The sequence below is a fragment of the Ovis aries genome, chromosome 1, assembly GCF_016772045.2.
Source record: "Ovis aries strain OAR_USU_Benz2616 breed Rambouillet chromosome 1, ARS-UI_Ramb_v3.0, whole genome shotgun sequence".
In the NCBI taxonomy this organism is placed as follows: Eukaryota; Metazoa; Chordata; class Mammalia; order Artiodactyla; family Bovidae; genus Ovis; species Ovis aries.
The window spans coordinates 107,593,237-107,609,479 of NC_056054.1; positions in this window are offsets into that span (position 1 = coordinate 107,593,237).

Sequence of the window (16,243 nt, forward strand, 5' to 3'; positions counted from 1 at the left end):
GAATTACTGCTTGCCTGGTGTATCTGCTTCTTTTCTCTTATTTTAACCTACCTATATAATTAACACTGAAACCATGCCAGATGGAGAAATGTAGATACTAAACTAAAAGGATCTTTTCTTCCCATGTCTGGTGGCTTATCTGCACCCCTAGTTGAAGAGCCCCCTTGTACATCTTCTGTCATCTTCTTGCTTTTACCACATCCCAGGGTGCATGCTGAAAAGTCCCATAATACTTGCATCTCTGTGTTACCCATGGAAGGCCCTTTGGTTTGTCTGACTGCTGATTTTTCTGAGATCCTCTTTCTAAAAGCCCTTTTTTAGTTTTTCTTTTTCTCCTGTACTATCTCAGTGAATAGCATGTTTTTCTTGCTGTCACAGTGACCTTGCATCTGAACATGACTCTCAGAGGTCTACCTACAGCAATCCCCTGCTCCCGGAGCTGCAATAAGAGTGTGGCAATGATAATGGTTCCCTTGGTCTAAAGTTCCAGAACTGGACCAAGTGTGGGAGAAGAGAGATTGAGAAGGCCTGAAAGTGTCAGAATTAGAGGGTCTCCTCATCATTTCAGTCCTTGCTGTGGTTAGAAGGATGAGAATAATGACAAGTGACATTAATGTCATTCATCAATTTTTTAATTCTCTTTCAAACATTTTAATAAAATTTTATAAATAAGGAGACAAAGGGTCAGCAGTAAAAAAAGAGAAAGATTGACAAATATAGACAATGTATCTACCAAACAGCTGTGATCTTGATATAGTACAACTAATCATTACTTGTAAAGGCAAAAGGCAGGGGAGGCAGGCCTCAGGACACCTCCCTGAGAAGGCTCTTGTCATTTTAAGTATTAATATTCTTACTTAACTTTATGCTTCTAGACATAAAATATTGAATATGATTAAGCCCCACAAACCTTACTCTATTCTTGCCTCTTGCCCCCTCAATTCAGTTCAGTTCAGTTGCTCAGTTGTGTCCAACTCTTTGCTACCCATGGACTGCAGCACCCCAGGCTTCCCTGTCCATCACCTACTCCCAGAGCTTGCTTAAACTCATGTCCATTGAGTTGGTGATGCCATCCAATCATCTCATCCTCTGTCATCCCCTTCTCCTGCCACTTTCGATCTTTCCCAGCATCAGAGTCTTTTCAAATGAGTCAGTTCTTCACATCAGGTGGCCAAAATATTGGAGTTTCCGCTTCAGCATCAGTTCTTTTAATGAATATTCAGAATTGACTTTCTTTAGGATGCACTGGTTGGATCTCCTTGTAGTCCAAGGGACTCTCAAGAGTCTTCTTCAATGCCACAGTTCAAAAGCATCAATTCTTCCATGCTCAACTTTCTTTGTAGTCCAACTCTCACATCCATACATGACTACTGGAAAAACCATAGGTTTGACTAGACAGACCTTTGTTGGCAAAGTAATGTCTCTGCTTTTTAATATGCTGTCTTGGTTGGTCATAGTTTTTTTTTTTTTCTTTTTCCCCAAGGAGCAAGCATCTTTCAGTTTCATGGCTGCAGTCACCAGCTGCAGTGATTTTGGAGCCAAAGAAAATAAAGTCTGTAACTGTTTCCAATGTTTTCCCATCTGTTTGGCATGAAGTGATGGGACCAGATGCCATGATATTAGTTTTTTGAATGTTGAGTTTTAAAGCAACTTTTTCACTCTCCTCTTTCACTTTCATTAAGAGGCTCTTTATTTCTTCTTCGCTTTTTGCCATAAGGATGGTGTCATCTGCGTATCTGAGGTTTTTTATATTTCTCTTGGCAATCTTGATTCCAGCCTGTGCTTCATCCAGCCCAGAATGTCACATGATGTATTGTGTGTATGAGTGTCTTACCCCCTCAGACACTGTTTCATCAGTTATTCCCACCTAGTATTATGTCTTCAATTTGTCCTTCTCTGCTCTTTTCTCTTATTCTAAAAATATAGCTGAACCTCTTCCATGAAAGAAAGCATAAACTTATGAAATCTTATGACTTCCCTCCAGTTCCTAACACATCTCTTTCTTGCTCATCAAAGGTAGACTGCCGGGAGCCAGCATGAGGAATTCCACCTGTGACAAGGTCATGTGGCAGAGCTCTGATGGAAAGGCTAATCAGACCTCAGGTTTTTCCCCTGGAATTTCCTGAGCATCCACCCCCCCAAAATAATAATCTGCCTGTTTTTCCACTCTTCTAATATTCTCTGGAAAAAGTCAAATCAGGGCTTTAGCCTTCTGCATTTGAAAGGGATGTTTCAGTTAAACCCCTCTGATAACTCTCTAGCTTGCCTAACAGGTTCCCCCGACCTCTTACAGCTTGTGAATTGCTTACAGCCCCCCCCAACTGTGAGAGGCACAAAGCTTAAAAGCATCTTAAAGACACAGAGCCTTTTCTAAAGTGTTAAAAATTATATTGGTAGAGGGTTTTCACTGTTGACTCAATGACTGCTGCCAGGCCTCCATATTCTTTATCTTTTAGGCACCTGGGAGGATGTTAATCAATGTAAATGGGACATGGAAAAAGATATATAGTAGTTTTGATGTTAGCAACACTAGATTTTTGAGTTTCTTTTGTTATAAATCACTGTACTCCTTTCACCTGTTATAAACTGCTGTATCTTTGCTATGTAAGAATGTAACTTTATTTAGTGCTTTCTGAGAATGGCACCAGACTTTGGGAAGATCAACACAAATAAGTCTTCTGGTTGACAAACCCTTATCAGGAAAAAGGCCTTCTGAACAATCGAGGACGGAGCCAGTGGCTGGACTGGTTTCCCCCGTGTCTCTCTCTCTCTCTCTCTCCTTTTCTCCTTTCCCCTCCCTCTCCTCTTTACTTTAATTTCAGGCTGAATTCCCATCTGGGGTGCGGAGGCTCGCCAAGTCTACTTACTTGCCCTGGCTGTTAAGACCCGAGCGAAAGGGAGCCTAAGGCGAGGCACCCTTAGATATTCAAGCGAGTGCCGAATGCCGGTGGCCCAATGTAGATGGTGTAGATGGTACAAATTCCTTGTCTGGAATTTTATTGGTCTTCCATGTAATCCAAGTTATTCAGCCCTCTTTCTTCACTTAATTTTCTTATTACACTATTTCTTCCTAATCTAATCTTATATTAATAAATAAATAAGTTTTTTCCTCGCCGACTCTGTCCACCCTTCGAATTCCTTGGATCCACCAGGGCTGGCCCCCAGCAGTTGGTCATAACTTTTCTTCCAAGGAGTAAGTATCTTTTAATTTCATGGCTACAGTCACCATCTGCAATGGTTTTGGAGCCCAAAAAGATAAAGTCAGCCACTGTTTCCACTGTTTACTCATCTATTTCCCATGAAGTGATGGGACCGGATGCCATGATCTTCGTTTTCTGAACGTTGAGCTTTAAGCAAACTTTTTCACTCTCCTCTTTCACTTTCATCAAGAGGCTTTTTAGTTCCTCTTCACTTTCTGCTACAAGGGTGGTGTCGTCTGCATATCTGAGGTTATTGTTATTTCTCCTGGCAATTTCTCCTTGATTCCAGCTTGTGCTTCTTCCAGCCCAGCGTTTGTCATGATGTACTCTGCATATAAGTTAAATAAGCAGAGTGACAATATACAGCCTTGACGCACTTCTTTTCCTATTTAGAACCAGTCTGTTGTTCCATGTCCAGTTCTAACTGTTGCTTCCTGACCTGTATATAGGTTTCTCAAGAGGCAGGTCAAGTGGTCTGTTATTCCCATCTCTTTCAGTTTTCCACAGTTTATTGTGATCCACACAGTCAAAGGCTTTGGCATAGTCAGTAAAGCAGAAATAGATATTTTTTTCTGGATCTCTCTTGCTTTTTCCATGATCCAGCCCAAGCTAATACACCGTTACAGTTTTCAGAGGGAGCCTGACTCTGACAAACCCTTGATTTCTGACTCCTAGTTAACATAATTGTGAAACAGTAAAGTTCTGTTGTTTCTAGGTCACCCAAAGTCTGGTATTTTGGTATGACAACCGCAGGAAGTTATACAGGACCCTAAGAAATGTGGAACCCAGGGTCCACACTGAGAAGGCAATAGATATTAAGGCCAGAGGTCTCCAAGCAGCAAGAGGAAATAAACTGCAAGCGGCAGACTTTTTTTTTTTCTTTCTCTACACAAAATTAAAAGAGGCTTCTTTTAATTCTGTGCTGATGACACCTGGTTCTGCCTTGAGCTAAAGTGTTTTTCTGATGGAAATGTTTTTCTTAAACAATGTTAATGAAATTATGTATTTGCTTTGCAATCTGCCTTTCTTCAAAATGGTTCTGCCTGAGTCTAACTTTTTTTCTTTTCTCAAACGTTGGACTCAACAAACCAATATTCATGTCAATTGTTTTATGGCCGAAGGGGTGATGCACCTTGTGCCATCCTGTCTCAAAAATGCATATTGTGGAAAAGGAGCCTGGTGAAACTCCCTCAGCCTTGAGGTTTCTGTCTTATCGGATTGGTAGCTCTCTAACAGACATAAAACACTTTGCTAAAAATTAGCAAACAAGCACTCTTTCTGTCCCCTTCAGATGTCTATGTCAGAAGATTTCCCTATCTCTATTATACTTTAATAAAACTTTGCTATACAGAAGCTCCAAGTGGTCAAGCCTCATCTCTGGCTCCAGATCGAATTCTTCTACTCTGGAGGTCACAAATCCCAGCATAGCACACAGCTCGCAGCACCAACCTGTCAACACTTTGAACCTTTGAAGCCTGCTAACCCCCTGAGGTGTAAGCTCTGGACTGAAACATACCTGCACTGTGTCCTAAAACCGCCCTTTCCTGCCGATGCAATACTTAGCAAGTTCCTACACTGTCTAATCCTTGAGTTCCTGCGTAAGAACAATAGGACAATAATTGCAAACATTCATGGGGCTCCAGTGAGGATTAAGTATGAAGATACATAAAAGGACTCAGCAATACATGTTCAGTTCCCATTACTGTATTACTGTTATTAGGACCTAGTAACTATAGAATTTCCACAGTCAGCTGGATTTCAGCTGACGCTTTCACCACCAGGGGAAGAGGTAGCCCAGCCCCTGAACATGATTTTGGTCATTTCAGCAGCTCCATCAAACACTGAATGTCTCATAATTCTCAGGACATCCCATCAAAGGCAGCAGTTTGAGATTCTTATCCCCATTCAAGGAAGAGGAGATAACATTTTAATTACACTGTGTGGCTTTCTAATTTTAAAAATTTAAGTGGATTATGCTTTCATATGGTTAAATAAAAAGGAAATGGAAACTGAAAATGGAATCTCTGCCTGTCTCTGACTCCCACTGTCCATTTCCCTTCCCACGGGCAGGCACTATCACCAGTTTCCTGAGCATCCATCCAGAGATAATTATGGTTTTACAAGCACATACATACAGATACCTGTATCTTCACATATGTGAGCATGTTTCCCATGGGCTATTCTACTCTTGCCTATTCTATTAATACACAAGGAGCCTACTCTAGGTCTGTACACAAAGAAGTGACTCATTTAATGTCTGTACACTGTTCTACAGTGATTCTACTTCTGGACTACTTATTGTGGATTGTTGCCTTCTTTTTAATTTCTTTAGTCAGTTTTTTAAAATTATAAAGGTATTATGTGTTTATGGAAAACAATGATGTGATTTATGGAGTCATTTCAAGTAAAATATGTCATTTCGAAATGTGTTGTCTCCAAAGATAAGCACTGTTACTGATGTGTGTTCTTCTGGTCCTTCATCTCTGTAGCCACAAATACTATAAACGCATATGAATTCAGGAGATTAGTATAAATCATTTCAGCACTTCTGATGGCCTATTTAGGTGTCTTTTTCTCCTCCTTTGAATTGGTGGTAATGTTACTGCTTGTTTTTTCATGAATTAATGGGGAAGATAGGACTTCCCTGGTGGCTCAGACGGTAAAGCGTCTGTCTACAATGCAGGAGACCTGGGTTTGAGCCCTGGGTTGGGAAGATCCCCTGGAGAAGGAAATGGCAATCCACTCCAGTACTGTTGCCTGGAAAATCCCACAGACAGAGGAGCCTGGTAGGCTATAGTCTATGGGGTCGCAAAGAGTCAGACACGACTGAGTGACATCACACTTCACTAATGGGGAAGATAAATGCATTCCTTAACGTTTCACTCAACATCACATTCAGATTTAATCTAACATTTAAATACAGATTTTTTTTTGAAAACGAAGAACACCAAAGGGCTATATTAAATCTGTGGCTCAAAGCACAGGTTTTTATTTCAACAAGGGCCATTTGGACCTCCTGAAGGACTGTATTTCAGGCTTCAATGTAACACCTTCCTAAGGGACTTTCACTGGGCAACTGTGATCCAAACAATTCTTTAGTTACCCCCCAAGTACAGAGGCAAGTGGGGGTCATTCTGTGGGGGACAGGGAGAAGAAGCCGGTATTTTCTGCTAAACAGACAGGAACTACAAACCTCTGGCTGAGGCTATCAGTTAGTGATTTATAAAGCACAGCTGAGGGTGGTTTGCAGACCAAGTTTCCACACACTGTGAGAAATGAGGTTATGTCCTTCACCAGGAGGTGTGGGGACACTGGGTCCTGAGACCCCTTCTTGGAGCAGAGGCAGAGAAAACAGAGGGCCAGACTGGGTTTCCAAAGAGAGGTTTGAAGAAGAGCATCCTTCCCTGCTTGTAGGGCTAAAAAGTGACCACAGCATGGCCAAGGTTCTATTTGAAGGTGTCCTAAACAGGCTCACCAACTGTGAATCCCTAGCAGGACCCAGAAAAGGACAGGACCAGGTGAGGAGACAGAGTACAGGCCATGAAGGACCACAGGAGAGGCCTGCCAGGGTGGGGCCAACCAAATCCTACAGTGTCACAGCATGGAGGGGTCTTGGGGGCTATTCTCTGGTCCCTCTTGTCACAGAGGAGGAAACTCCCCCGGGGGTGAACCTGTCCTGGGTCACACAGGGCAGAGCCACACCTGGCACCAGGGTTCCCCTCTCCCAGCCCAGGGCTTCTCCCCTGCAGGAGCTCCCATCAACTCCCCCATCCTGTCTCTGTCTTCCCCAGGGGCTCTCCTCCCAGCACTGCTGTCCCATCACCAGGATCTGAGCAGCTCCTGGAGTCTCATCCTCCAACTTCCCTCTCCTGGGAAAAGGGGAAGCAAGTAATTAGAGGGGATTAGCAGAGCAGGAACTTCTGGCCAGCCGAGGGTTAAACAGCAGCTCAGCCAGACTCCCCAGTTTCTGTAAAGGAGGGAACCTGGGAGAGAGGAAGCTCTCAGGTTACAGGGAGGATCCACCCCAAAGGGGTGGTGAGCCCAGCTGTGAGGAACATGGAAGAAGATTCAGAAAGAGAAGGACAGCAGCAAAGCTTTGTGATCTACCAAAGATCTAATCTCAAGGAAAATTATGAAGACATGAGAGAAGTTTGTAAGCAAGATAAAGCAAAAATTTATTTTAATAATATAAAATTAAGAACTCAGTAATCAAGATAAAATTTTGTCCACATTTCTGATCGTTCCCCCATCATCACACTAGGAAACCTACAGTTCCCTCTCAACTGCATTTTTGTGTTGTCTCTCTCTGTCTAGAGCCCGCAAAGGCAGGGACTCTTTCTCCTCCTGGTCCTACCAGCAGATACAGTGATACACTGAGTAAATGCTATGATTACTACGGTTAGGGTCCCCACAGGACAAGAACTGTCCTCACCAGCAGCTTCTGTTTCTCTGAGAAATTGGAGTGTGAATTGCTGGCTTCCTTTCCCTCTTCTCCTTCCAAGGTAATGTCCTGGAAAGTGTTAAAGATTTTAAGAATGATAAGGCAAATACTTCAGCACCATCACAGAATCATTTCTTCAAACACCCTCCTCCCCTGATATGTAGAGGAATTTAGGGTTGAAATTCCTTCTCCTGATGCCTCTTCTAGATCACCAAAATTCTACTGAAAACTGTCCACTTCATTTGGTACCAAGGGGGCTAGGGTTAAAGGGGCAACCAATGCGACCCCTCCCCAGTTCCTGGGTGACCTTGAAAAAGCTGCTTTCCTTCTCTGGGTGTGATGGCCTTAGTCTCAGTTGAAAAAATTTAACAAGATTTTTTCCCTCTCTCTGTCTCTTTATGAAGCCCTTTACCTCACTTTCTGACTCTTTCTCTTTTTTATTTTTTAATTGTGAATTTCCAGTCCCAGGGCCTATGGAGGAAACTATAATATCAAACATATTTTTCCAGTTAAACAACACTGGAGAAGTGAAGACAGCCAACATATTACTGTAGATAAAAGTGGTGAGACAAAAACCGAGGAACATACACTCATGACGGACATTAAAGCCCCCTCGGCATGTCAAAAGTAACCTAGCCAAATGAAATATAGTCCTTACTACAATGCTCATTGCTAATCCCAGTTATCCTCTTTTACAAATGCTCTGCAATTTATTAAATTTCATTCATTGCAAGTTCATTGAGTGGCTAGGATATTAACACAAAAATGTATAATAATAAAATTTCCAAGTTTTTGCCAGAATTCATAAATTTTCTTTTGTATTATTTTTTACTTAATTTATATATGCACTGATATAATTTTTCATAAATTTATAGATACACACATCCTTCTTTACGTGATTCTTTTTTATTTTAGTTTCCATTTTTACTCATCTACTTATTCTATCTGCTTTTTCTTAACCTCCCACCCAGTAAACTTTTCCCCCAAGAAATACCCCAGTTAGCTAATTATTATGATTTCTCCTGCATTTTCTCCACATTCTTATAAACATGTGGAAATGCAGATATTTACAAATAGCAACAGCTATTGTTTCTTTAAAAGATCAGAGTTTCAATATGTAGAGATTTTTGCATCTTGCTGATAGAAAGTCATGCATCTGACCTTATGGAAATTGGAAATTCTTCTGAGCCAACTGATATACATGCATTTTTAAAAGTTTTATAATATTCCATGGTACAGATACTTCCCATATTGTTCAATCATACCTGAATGATAAACATGTCCCTTATTTTCAGGGTTTTGCCCTAAGAGAGTGCTTTGAATCTATAGAGGGCATCCTCCTTGGGTACTTTTTTACCTGAAGGGAATCTTTTAAAACTTTTTCAGAAGGGAAATGCAAAATTCATAAGCTCTTTTGAGATAAATGAGAGACTTTAAGGGGCCCTCTCCTCTGTGATGATCTGCTTGGAGCTAAACCCCCACCTCCAGTCCCTCCTGCCCAGGCAGCTCCCTATTACTAGCCTCCCTGTTACTGCAGCTGAAGCCAACTCGCCTCTTTGGAAATGTTTCCCTTAACGCAGCCAAAGCTGTTCGAGCTAAGGGTCCCAGCCTCGCTACAGCCCAAGGTCACTTTGTTTTTCCATTCACCCCAGGGCTCTAAAGCAAATGCAGGCTCCTTGCTAAATTATAACAGAGCTGTTTTTATCTTCTGTTCACTAAAGATGTCAGACAAGGAAAGGATACCCTGCCTAACACTCCCCCCAATATCCCTCTCTCCCAGGAGCCAAGGTCACTTACTGAGGAGAAGGCTGGTGAATCCCAGGAGCCAGCAGGCCCAGCAGAGGTGGCAGCTGTCTGAGCAGAACCCCATTGCAGGCTGCTTGCCAGCCTGTTCAGATGCAGAGGAAACTGATGGAGGTAGATGCAAGAGGAAATAGCAGTCTAGAAGAGGTTCCCCAATCCTCACATGTCTCTCTGACCTCTGACCAGTGGAGATGCTCCTCTTATATTCTCTACACTTTCTCATCACAGTCTATATTAGCATTCCTGTTTCCTCTTGGCATTGTATTTAACTTAGTGAAAAAGAAGATAGATACTTCTCCCCAAGCAAATAATGGAGAAGCATATTTATCACATGTTTAGTTAGGCAACGTACATACTATTTGTTTTCTGGTGGAGATTAAAGTAGTATCAGCTGTTTTACCTGGGTCTAAGAACAAATACTGAAAGTGGTCTTCTACTACAAAACAAACTCTTCCTTTCTCCAACACCAGTGTTACCACCCCAACACAAACAAAGCAGCCTGGTATTTGCTCAATGTTTAAATGCAATAAAGTCAAATACAGAATGCTTGGGGCTGGTGCACTGGAATGACCCAGGGGATGGTACGGGGAGGGAGGTGGGAGGGGGTTCAGGATGGAGAACACGTATATACCCGTGGAGGATTCATGTTGATGTATGGCAAAACCAATACAATATTGTAAAGTAATTAGCCTCCAATTAAAATAAATTTATAATAAAAAAAAGTCAAAGTGTGTCTTTTAGTCTTTTTATTTCTTTAGTCCTTTCATTCTCTCTAGCTTGACTCTCTAGTTTGTGTGAATTATTACTAAGGCCACACCCCACACACCCAGATCACAAGTTAAAAGGAGGATTCCAAGTACTTGAAAGTACTGTAATCTTCCAGAGGCCTGAAGAATAAAATTTTTCTCTGAATTGTGCAGGAAACATACTAAACTGAGCTCCTGCCCCTATATATATCTAGAAGCTGAGCTTTTAGTGACAGTGTGCTAGCGGACAGTGAAAACGAAGGAACAATTTCACAGGAAATAAGGTGCATTAACTATTTTGTTGTTGTTTAGTCACTCAGTCATGTCCAACTCTCTGCAAACCCAAGGACTGTATCCTGCCAGGCTCCTCTATCCAAGGGATTTTCCAGGCAAGAATACTGGAGTGGGCTGCCATTTCCTTCTCCAGGGGATCTTCCCCACTCAGGAATCAAACCCTCATCTCCTGCATCTCCAGCATTAGCAGGCAGATTCTTTACTGCTGAGCCATTAGGGAAGGCCTAACTGAAGTACATGGTGATATTATTAAATACTCTGAAATCTTTGGAAGAAGTGCCATGACTTTAATTAAAAACATGATTCATATTTTTAATGTATTAATTGAAAGATAATAGAGATGGATTAGGGACTGGAGGTGAGTACATGAGGCCAGGATAAACCCTCAAAGCCTAATGAACTCTGTTCCACCAGTGCCTGGCTGTACCCTCTTGTCAACTATGCAGAATTTGCTAGATGAATCTGCATCTCCATAGACTTCTTCAAGAACCACACAGAATCCCTCAACATTGGATTAAAACTTTTAAAATTTTTGTTCATATCTCACTAGTATATAAAAGTATGTTTTTCCTCCATTGACCTGTCCTTTTGTAGTATTACTAACCTTATTAGTTCAAGAAAATTTTCTACATAGACTAGCATGCTGTCTGCAACAAATGATTGGTTCCTCCTCCCCTTTCCAATCTTTGTAGCTTTTTTTTTTAAAAATTTTACCTTAAGGGATAGATAGAGAATTCAGCACAGTGTAGAATAGAAGTGGCTTAATTGGAGATCTTTTTTGTTTCCAAACTAAGTAAAAACTTTCCATTTTCACAATGAAGTATGATCTTAAATTATATTTAAAAATATATATGGAAACCACTGATGGCTCAGTAATAAAGAATCTGCCTGCAATGTAGGAGATGTGGGTTCAATCCCTGGGTTGGGAAGATTCTCCAGAGAAGGAAATGGCAACCCACTCCAGTATTCTTGCCTGGGAAAGCTCATGGACAAGGAAGCCTGATAGGCTACAGTCCATGGGGTTGCAGCAGTTAGACATGACTTACCAACTAAGCCACCACCACCACAAAACTGTACTTACCTGTTTTTAAATTTATTAATTTTATTGTTTTCTGAACTTGTATTTATTCTTTTCATTTTTCTGCTTGCTCTGTGTTTTTTTCTTTTCTTTTTATTTTTTTCTGGCTTCTAAAGTTTAAAGTATTAATCATATGTATTTTTCTTTCCTAATATAAACCTTTAATTCTATAAATATCTCTCTAAGTAATGCTTTAAATTAAGCCCATGATTTTAGGTTGAATTTATATTTCAATTATACATTATACATTGCATAATGTATATACAGAATATACATTATATTTCCATTTTCACTAAATGCAAATATTTTCTAATTTCATTTTAGACTTTTTCTTTGGTCCACTGATTATTTAGAAGGGTCTTCTTTAACTTTTCTGATAGCTCAGTTAGTAAAGAATCCACCTGCAATGCAGGAGACAATTACTGCCTGCGTTGGGATTTAATGGAGAAGGGATAGTCTACCCATCCCAGTACTCTTGGGCTTCCCTTGTGGCTCAGCTGGTAAAAAATCCGCCTGCGATGTGGGATACCTGAGATCTCCCCAGGGTTGGGAAGATCCCTTGGAAAAGGGAAAGGCTCCCCAATCCAGTATTCTGGCCTAGAGAATTCCATGGACTGTATAGTCCATGGCGTTGCAAATAGTCTCTCACAAAGAGTCGGGCATGACTGAGTGACTTTCACTTTCTTTAATTTCTAAGATTTTGGCTATTCTGTTTTGTTTTCATTATTGTGTACAGTCAAATTCCTTTATGACAAGAGAATAAGATTCATCATTTCAATCATTTTCCTTTGTCAAGGCTTGCTTATGATTCAATACATATCTTAGTGAACTTTCCATAGGCACTTAAGAAGTGTAGTCTGTTGTTGGGTAGGGTGTTCTATTAGTGCCGGTTAGATCAAAGTCATCGATGGTGGTGTTTATGTCTTTTCCAGTTTGGCTTGTTTCCCATCTCCTAGTTCCATTACTGAGATAGTAGTGTTAAAGTGCCTGACTATAACTGTGGATTGGTCTGTGTTCCCTTCCATTTCTGTGAGCTTTCCCTTTCTGTACTGTGAAGCTCTTTTGTTAGATGTACATACATTTAGGATTGTTATTATCTGTTGGTGAACTTATCACTTCATCATGTGACATGCATGACTAATGTTGATCACTTCTCTTTTCTGAAGTCTACATTCCTTGATTTTTAACCACTCTAGCTTTCTTTGAATTAGCGTTTGCATGGTGTATCTGTTTCTCTTCTCTTATTTTAACCTACCTATATAATTAATATTAAAGCCATGCAGAGAGAAAAATGTGGGTGCTGGGTTAAAAGGGCATTTTGTCCCTGTCCGGTTGCCTATCTGCTCCCCCAGGTAAGGTGCTCCCTTGGACAGCTATTGTCTTCTTGCTTTTACCCCCATCCCAGGGTGTATGTTGAAAAGTCCTATACAAATTTCATCACTATGTTATCCATAAAAAGACCTTTGGTTTTCCTGACTGCTAATTTTTCTGAGATCCTCTCTCTCAAATCTCTTTTTTAGTTTTCCTTTTTCTCCTGTACTATCTCTTCCCTGATAGCTCAGTTGGTAAAAAATCCGCCTGCAATGCAGGGGACTCCAGTTCAATTCCTGGGTGGGGAAGACCCCTTGGATAACAGATAGGCTACCCAGTTCAGTATTCTGGCCTGGAGAATACCATGGGCTGTATAGTCCATGGGATCACAAAGAGTTGGACAGGGCTATAGAGGCAAAGAGCAGGTGATGCAGGCCTCAAGACACCAGAGGAAAATCTCCCTGAAAAGATTCTTGTCATTTTAAGTATTCACTTTTGTATTTAACTTTATGCTTCTAGACATGAAATATTTAATATGCTTATGCCCCATAGGTCTTGCTATATTCTTGCCTCTTACTCCCTCAGACACATTGTTTTATCAATTATTCCCATTAGTATCATGTTTTCAACTTCTCCCTCTCACCTGTCTTTTCTTTTGACAACATGACTGAACCTCTTCCATGAAAGAGAGCAAAAACTTACTAAATTTTATGACTTTCCCCAGTTCCTAATATATCTCTTTCTTGCTCATCACAGGCAGACTTCTTGGAAGAAATATCTACACTCTTTTTGTTTCTATTTATTCAGTTCTCACTCACATTTACCCTTGGATCTCACTGTGCTCATTGTCACTATAAGTTAGGACAGTTTCACCCAGGGAGGGTGCTGATGAGGGCTGAATATCTGTTGGGGTGGTTCTTTCACAGAACTAATTAGAATAAGGGATAAAGATACTGGAGTGAAACTTACAGTAATGTCAGCAAACAAGCCCATTCTTGACTCAACTCAATTTTTTTCATGGAAACCAGGAAAGAACTGAACCAACAGGGCAGGTGTGAGTGCAAGTGTGGAGGATTAATGAAGGATGGAAAAGAAGTAGGGGGAGTAGGAGACAGTAAAGCGAGATAATTACAGAAGGTTCGGGGTAACTTGCATTATGAAAAACCAAGAGAGAGGTAAAAAAGTATAAAATAAATCTCTGAGGACAAAATTGGTAGTTGGAACTGGTTAATCCAAAACTCAAGGCATTCCTGAGCTTGTACACTTTTTGCACTGCAGTGATGAAAAGTTCAAATCATATTTTCCAGACTCATTATGGGTACGATTCCACCAGTTTTTGTGCTCATAGACTTTTCTTTTAGACAGAGCTATATTTGGGTCTAGGCTGGATGGAGGGCATCTATTTTGATGGCACAGATGCTGAGAGAGACAGCATGATTACAGCAAGCATCTTGTGGATTTCTGTTCACAGCAAAGGCAGCAGCTTTTTCAGCAACTCTATTCTGCGGTGTGACTCCAGATGTCATTTCTGGAATCTCGGGCTTGAATTTGTTTCCTCAGTTCAGTTTGGTTGCTCAGTCATGTCTGATTCTTTGTGGACTGCAGCATGCTAGGCTTCCCTGTCCATCACCAACTCCTGGAGCTTGCTCAAACTCATGTCCATAGAGTCGGTGATGCCATCAAGCCATTTAATCCTCTGTCGTCCCCTTCTCCTCCTGCCTCTAATCTTTCCCCGCAGCAGGGTCTTTTCAAATGAGTCAGTTCTTCACATCAGGTGGCCAAAGTATTGGAGTTTCAGCTTCAGCATCAGTCCTTCCAATGAATATTCAGGACTGATTTCCTTTAGGATTGGCTAGTTTAATCTTGTAGTCCAAGAGAAGGTCCAAGGAAAGTCCAAGAAAAAGTCCAAGCTGTTTCTTCAGCTCTACCAAAAAAAAATCCTTGACCTAAAATACACTGTTTAGTGTATCTTTTTCCTCTAAATCCTGCTAAAGAGTATGAGTAGTCTGCAGCTAAAGACTTTAAGATAAAATAAATCACATCAAAGAGAGTTGAAGGAAATAGAATCTAAAGAAAGAATATGAAATCTCTGATTCAAGTAGATTTAAAAGCCATTAGGATCTGAACATGCTGTTAGCTTATTTCCCATAGTAGGAAAAGACACATAAAACAGCTACATTGTTTTGTATGACAACTAGAGATATCTCCACTTTGTGAGGCTGAGTCTCAGAGAAACCATGAGTGACGATAGGTCCTGTGCTCAGGTTAAGGAAATGCTCTTCTGTGTCCATGACAATGAAATAGGAGCTCTGCTGAGGTTTAGTTCTAAAGGGTTAAGGATGGGAGAAGTTTGATATGGACAAATGAGGACATTGCTTAATCTATTCCTGCTAAATCAACATAACAAGTGTTTCCTATGATCTATAGTCAGTCAGTGAAATCACCGTCAATGCCTCCTACATATCTAAAGTATGAAATTCTTTCACCTGTGAGATACAGATGGGTAAATATATGATTACCTTCCATTTTACAAATGGGAAAACTGAGGCTCCATGGACATTAATGGATAAGCCCAGGGTCTGGAAAGTCAGTACCTGACAAAATCAGGAATAGGACAAGGCCTCCGATGCCCTCCCCACACCTGACCTGCTGCCAAGTTTCTTTTTGGATCCAAGTCCCTCTCAGTGCAGTGACTCTTCCACACTAAGATGGTTTCAGACCCTGAGAAGTCACAAGAAGGGAAGACCAGGTCTTTCCCAGGGGTACCCCTCACCTCTCTCACATCCACCCAGGCAAAGGAACACAGGTCTTATAGCTGTATCTCTGCAGCATCTGAGTAATATGGCAGTCCTTTGTCAACCACAGTCACCTCCCTTGCTCTCAGTGAGTCACGAACAGGCCTGAATCTCCAGCTACAACCCAGACCTGCAAAGGCTGTTGGCCTGAGAAGCCTCAACTGGTCTCTGAGCAGGGCCCTGGGACCTTCACTGTCTGTGAGCTGCAGGATGTTGGACCCTGTCCTCATCCCTGAGTCAGTGAACTGTCCTCCTAGGGAATCTTCAAGTTTAGTTTTCACAGGGTCTTTTAATTTTAGTCTTAACATCCATCCCATCAGTCATGCCAACTACATCACCTCTTAAACCTGAGATGCTCCCCTGGTGGAGGCACTGCTCTCAGCCCTTGCTTGTGCCCACCTACTGCGAGAGCTCCCACCCCACCTCAGTTTATGGGTGAGTCCCCAACTTCAACAGGGTCCCAGGTGGCTCAGTTGTGAAGAATCTGCCTGCCAATGCAGGAAATGCAAGAAATGTGAGTTCATTCCCTAGGTTGGGGAATTCCCCTGGAGGAAGGCATGGCAACCCACTCCAGT